The sequence below is a fragment of the Eurosta solidaginis genome, chromosome 5 (assembly GCF_040869045.1).
Source record: "Eurosta solidaginis isolate ZX-2024a chromosome 5, ASM4086904v1, whole genome shotgun sequence".
Classification (NCBI taxonomy): Eukaryota; Metazoa; Arthropoda; class Insecta; order Diptera; family Tephritidae; genus Eurosta; species Eurosta solidaginis.
This window is the reverse complement of record NC_090323.1, coordinates 197,821,935-197,827,934: the sequence shown is the minus strand read 5'-3', so window position 1 is coordinate 197,827,934 and position 6,000 is coordinate 197,821,935.

Sequence of the window (6,000 nt, the reverse complement as noted above, 5' to 3'; positions counted from 1 at the left end):
GTCAATTGCCAAACGTCAAATGATAAAAAAATTCAGTGCTGCCACCATATCTGAGTTACTGAGCGTAAGGTTAAAGTGATAGATGGCGCTGCTGATGCATTGAACAGAGTGACGACGCTGAAAAGGTTTTTTGACGCATCTAATCGATTATTTCGACAGTCGATAGCCTACCAGCGCTTTTAAAACCGCGAATCACAGTTAACTGCGAAGTGTAAACAATTGTGAAACAAGTAAGGAAGGCTAAGTTCGGGTGTAACCGAACATTACATACTCAGTTGAGAGCTATGGAGACAAAATAAGGAAAATCACCATGTAGGAAAATGAACCTAGGGTAACCCTGGAATGTGGATGTATGACATGTGTATCAAATGGAAGGTATTAAAGAGTATTTTAAGGGAGAGTAGGCCATAGTTCTATAGATGGACGCCATTTAGGGATATCGCCATACAGGTGGACCAGGGCTGACTCTAGAATTTGTTTGTACGATATGGTTATCAAATGAAAGGTGTTACTGAGCATTTTAAGAGGGAGTGGGCCTTAGGTCTATCGGTGGACGTGTTTTCGAGATATCGCCATTAAGGTGGGCCAGGGGTGACTCTAGAATGTGTTTGTACGATATGGGTATCAAATGAAAGGTGGTAATGAGTATTTTAAAAGGGAGTAATCCTTAGTTCTATAGGTGGACGCCTTTTCGAGATATCGCCATAAAGGTGGGCCAGGGGTGACTCTAGAATGTGCCTGTACGATATCGGTATCAAATGAAAGGTGTTAATGAGTATTTTAAAAAGGAGAGATCCTTAGTTCTATAGGTGGACGCCTTTTCGAGATATCGCCATAAAGGTGGGCCAGGGGTGACTCTAGAATGTGCTTGTACGATATCGGTATCAAATGAAAGGTGTTAATGAGCATTTTAAAAGGGAATGGGCTTTAGTTCTATAGGTGAACGACTTTTCGAGATATCGCCATAAAGGTGGAACAGGGGTGACTCTAGAATATGTTTGTACGATATAGGCATCAAATGAAAGGTGTTAATGAGTATTTTAAAAGCGAATGGGCTTTAGTTCTATAGGGGAACGCTTTTTCGAGATATCGCCATAAAGGTGGACCAGGGGTGACTCTAGAATGTGTTTGTACGATATGGGAATCAAATGAAAGGTGTTACTGAGCATTTTAAGAGGGTGTGGGCATTAGGTCTATAGGTAGATGCCTTTTCGAGATATCTCCATTAGGGTGGGCCAAGGGTGACTCTAGAATGTTTGTACAATATGGGTTTCAAATGGAGGGTGTTACTGAGCATTTTAAGAGGGAGTGGGCATTAGGTCTATAGGTGGACGCCTTTTCGAGATATCGCCATTAGGGTGGGCCAGGGGTGACTCTAGAATGTGTTTGTACGATATAGGTATCAAATGAAAGGTGGTAGTGAGTATTTTAAAAGGGAGTAATCCTTAGTTCTATAGGTGCACAGCTTTTCGAGATATCGCCATAAAAGTGGACCAAGGGTGACTCTAGAATGTTTGTACGATATGTGTATCAAACGAAAGGTGTTACTGAGCATTTTAAGAGGGAGTGGGCATTAGGTCTATAGGTGGATTCCTTTTCGAGATATCGCCATTAGGGTGGGCCAGGGGTGACTCTAGAATGTGTTTGTACGATATGGGTATCAAAAGAAAGGTGGTAATGAGTATTTTAAAAGGGAGTAATCCTTAGTTCTATAGGTTGACGCCTTTTCGAGATATCGCCATAAAGGTGGGCCAAGGGTGACTTTAATTAAAGGTATTATTGAGGGTTTTAAAAGCGAGTGGCCCTTAGATGTATATGTGAAGGCGTTCTCGCGATATCGACCAAAATGTGGACCAGGGTGATCCAGGAAATCATCTGTCGGGTACTGCTAATTTGTCCGATTTTACTAATTTTTATTTAGCACATATATAGTAATAGTAGTAACGTTCGTGCCAAATTTCATCATGATATCTTCAACGACTGCCAAATTACAGCTAGCAAAACTTTTATTTAAAAAAAAAAACGCCCATTGTCCAAAATTTTACTAATTTTCTATTCTGCGTCAAAAGGTCAACCCATCTACCAAGCTTCAGCGCTTTATCCGTCTTTGGCAATGAATTATCGCATTTTTTCGGTTTTTCGAAATTTTCGATATCGAAAAAGTGGGCGTGGTTATAGTCCGATATCGTTCGTTTTAAATAGCGATCTGAGATGAGTGCCCAGGAATCTACATACCAAATTTCATCAAGATACCGCAAAATTTACTCACGTTATCATGTTAAAGGACAGACGGACGGACGGACGGACACGGCTCAATCAAATGTTTTTCGATACTGATGATTTTGATATATGGAAGTCTATATCTATCTCGATTCCTTTATACCTGTACAACCAACCGTTATCCAATCGAAGTTAATATACTCTGTGAGCTCTGCTCAACTGAGTATAATAATTTCGTTGAATTGTTCTTTATATTTTATTCACTAATTAATTATAGTATGTCGGCTTATGGTAATGTTAAAGCGAAAGTGTGCATGCAGTTAAGGCGCCAATTAAATTTCCTTAATCCTAACGCCATAGTCGTAACCATACCTATATCCATAACCGTCTCCAATGTGATCGATTAATGGTGCCTTAACCTAAAAATCGTGAAAAATTTATAAAAATGAAGAAAACGCAAAAAATTACAAATATATTCCACACAAAATAAGTCTCTTAGTCATAACGTATCCAAACAATGAATAAAATCTACAAAAAGTTATTAAATTCACCAACTCAAATATTTTTAGGTTATGGATATGGCGAGAAACCAAATACCAATTGGTTGGCTATGGTACGGTTATGGCTTTAGCGTTATGGTATGGCACCATTAATCGATTACATTGATTTGCATAAGCTAGGTTCGATCAGCTGTTTTATCTGGTTATGGTTTTAAGGTTATAAGTCACCATTAATTGGCCCTTAACCCGTCAGTTCCCATAGCTATGTTTGCGAAAAATAAAACAATTGATATAACTGAAAGAAATAGTTATACATAGTATACCCCAAAAAAAAACATACAATTTGTATAGCTAACCTCACCTTTTTAAGGGGGAGGTCTCTTACAGATGACACTGTGCATTGTGTAATATATTTGAACATATTTTTTTCTTTTATATCTATTGAAGGAAAACATTGGTTTTTTTTTTATTAAAATATTTATTTATAAACAAGCAAGTAATTGAATGACTAACGGAAATATGCAGTAAAGAAAATGCTTCATTTATAATGGAAAATGTACCAACACTTTACGTGCAAACCGACAATGGTGACAATGTCCACATCTTCGCTGGGAAAAGTCCGTTTCTTCGTGTTCTTTTGCTTCACCGGCAGACCTTACGTACTCGTACTATAGTTTCATCAATGGAAATATGTGATGTACCTGCTTTTTCAAAATTCCTACAGAAATTTCCGTTCAATTTTGTGAAATACTCGCAACTTTCGCAAATTTATCGTTGGGCGATAAAGACGTACTGTCACAAAGATGAAGATATTGCTGAATCTCGAAAAATATATTTTGCCGCATGCTTGCAGATACCAGCGTATTTCTGGTGTCACTACTCACTTCCCAGAACATTCTCAAATATTTTGGTCGCAAGTATCCGGTAAGTAGCAATATTGCAATGTATACTCTTACGTATTCGGATTTTACATTGAGGTTTGCCGCACGATGTAAAAGAAGTTGTGGTCTGCCAGTTTTTTACCGTGATTTCTTTTCTCCTCTTTTTCGGTGCTGGAACGCCGTTTTCTTCTCCCTCTTCCTCCTGGTAATTTTTTTCCAGATACAGGATGTGTATTTTATATTTCTACTTGAGACGGAAGTATGCGACTAGGAAGATGGAGAATATCAGCATCGTTTTCATCACCGCTGTCTTCGCCTGTTAACGCGCCATCATCAGGAGGAAATATAATCACCTGGGTCTTCTTCGGAATTCAACTCTTCGATAATTTCATCCAAGGTCAATCTACGAGACGAAAAGAAGCACCAAAATCTCACTTCCGCAAGTACAATAAACAATAAAAAATGGTCATACAATGCCCAGTGTCACCCCCAGTTGACACCACATATTTTGAGCTATGTAATAAACATAGTGTGCAGTATTTTTATACCATAATGCACTATTTTTATACCATACTTTATTTATTTATCAGATGCAATACGAAAAAAATCAATACTTACGGTCTGGGCATTTTTATATCAATTTATATCGTAACAAATCACAAAAAGCAAGAAAAATCCAAGTTCGCGCGAAACAAGTTAACGGTTTTGACAGATAACGCATAGCTAGTATTCACATACATTTTTATTGACAACTAAAAAGCGCCCTCTACATTTCAATAATATTAGGATCACAAACCAAATTACAAGCTGGTCCAAAAAAATGTTTAACAAGTAAGGAAGGCTAAGATCGGGTGTAACCGAACATTACATACTCAGTTGAGAGCTATGGACACAAAATAAGGAAAATCACCATGTAGGAAAATGAACCTAGGGTAACCCTGGAATGCGGTTGTATGACATGTGTATCAAATGGAAGGTATTAAAGAGTATTTTAAGAGAGAGTAGGCCATAGTTCTATGGATGGACGCCATTTAGGGATATCGCCATAAAGGTGGACCAGGGCTGACTCTAGAATTTGTTTGTACGATATGGGTATCAAATGAAAGGCGTTACTGAGCATTTTAAGAGGGAGCGGGCCTTAGGTCTATCGGTGGACGCCTTTTCGAGATATCGCCATTAAGGTGGGCCAAGAGTGACTCTAGAATGTGTTTGTACGATATGGGTATCAAATGAAAGGTGGTAATGAGTATTTTAAAAGGGAATGGGCTTTAGTTCTATAGGTGAACGCCTTTTCGAGAAATCGCCATAAAGGTGGACCAGGGGTGACTCTAGAATATGTTTGTACGATATGGGTATCAAATGAAAGGTGTTAATGAGTATTTTCAAAGGGAGTGATCCTTAGTTTCATAGGTGGACGCCGTTTCGAGATATCGCCATAAAGGTGGACCAGGGGTGACTCTAGAATGTGTTTGTACGACATGGGAATCAAATGAAAGGTGTTACTGAGCATTTTAAGAGGGAGTGGGCCTTAGGTCTATAGGTGGACGCCTTTTCGAGATGTCGCCATTAGGGTGGGCCAGTGGTGACTCTAGAATGTTTGTACGATATGGGTATCAAACGAAAGGTGTTACTGAGCACTTTAAAAGGGAGTGGGCATTAGGTCTATAGGTGGACGCCTTTTCGAAATATCGCCATTAGGGTGGGCCGGGGTGACTCTAGAATGTGTCTGTACGATATGGGTATCAAATGAAAGGTGGTAATGAGTATTTTAAAAGGGAGTAATCCTTAGTTCTATAGGTGGACGCCTTTTCAAGATATCGCCATAAAGGTGGACCCAGGGTGACTCTAGAATGTTTGTACGATATGGGTATCAAATGAAAGGTGGTAATGAGTATTCTAAAAGGGAGTAATCCTTAGTTCTATAGGTGGACGCCTTTTCGAGATATCGCCATAAAGGTGGACCCAGGGTGACTCTAGAATGTTTGTACGATATGGGTATCAAACGAAAGGTGTTACTGAGCATTTTAAGAGGGAGTGGGCATTAGGTCTATAGGTGGACACCTTTTCGAGATATCGCCATTATGGTGGGCCAGGGGTGACTCTAGAATGTTTGTACGATATGGGTATCAAACGAAAGGTGTTACTGAGCATTTGAGGAGGGAGTGAGCATTAGGTCTATAGGTGGACGCCTTTTCGAGATATCGCCATTAGGGTGGGCCAGGGGTGACTCTAGAATGTTTGTACGATATGGGTTTCAAACGAAAGGTGTTACTGAGCATTTTAAGAGGGAGTGGGCATTAGGTCTATAGGTGGACGCCTTTTTGAGATATCGCCATTAGGGTGGGCCAGGGGTGACTCTAGAATGTTTGTACGATATGGGTAAATAACGAAAGGTGTTA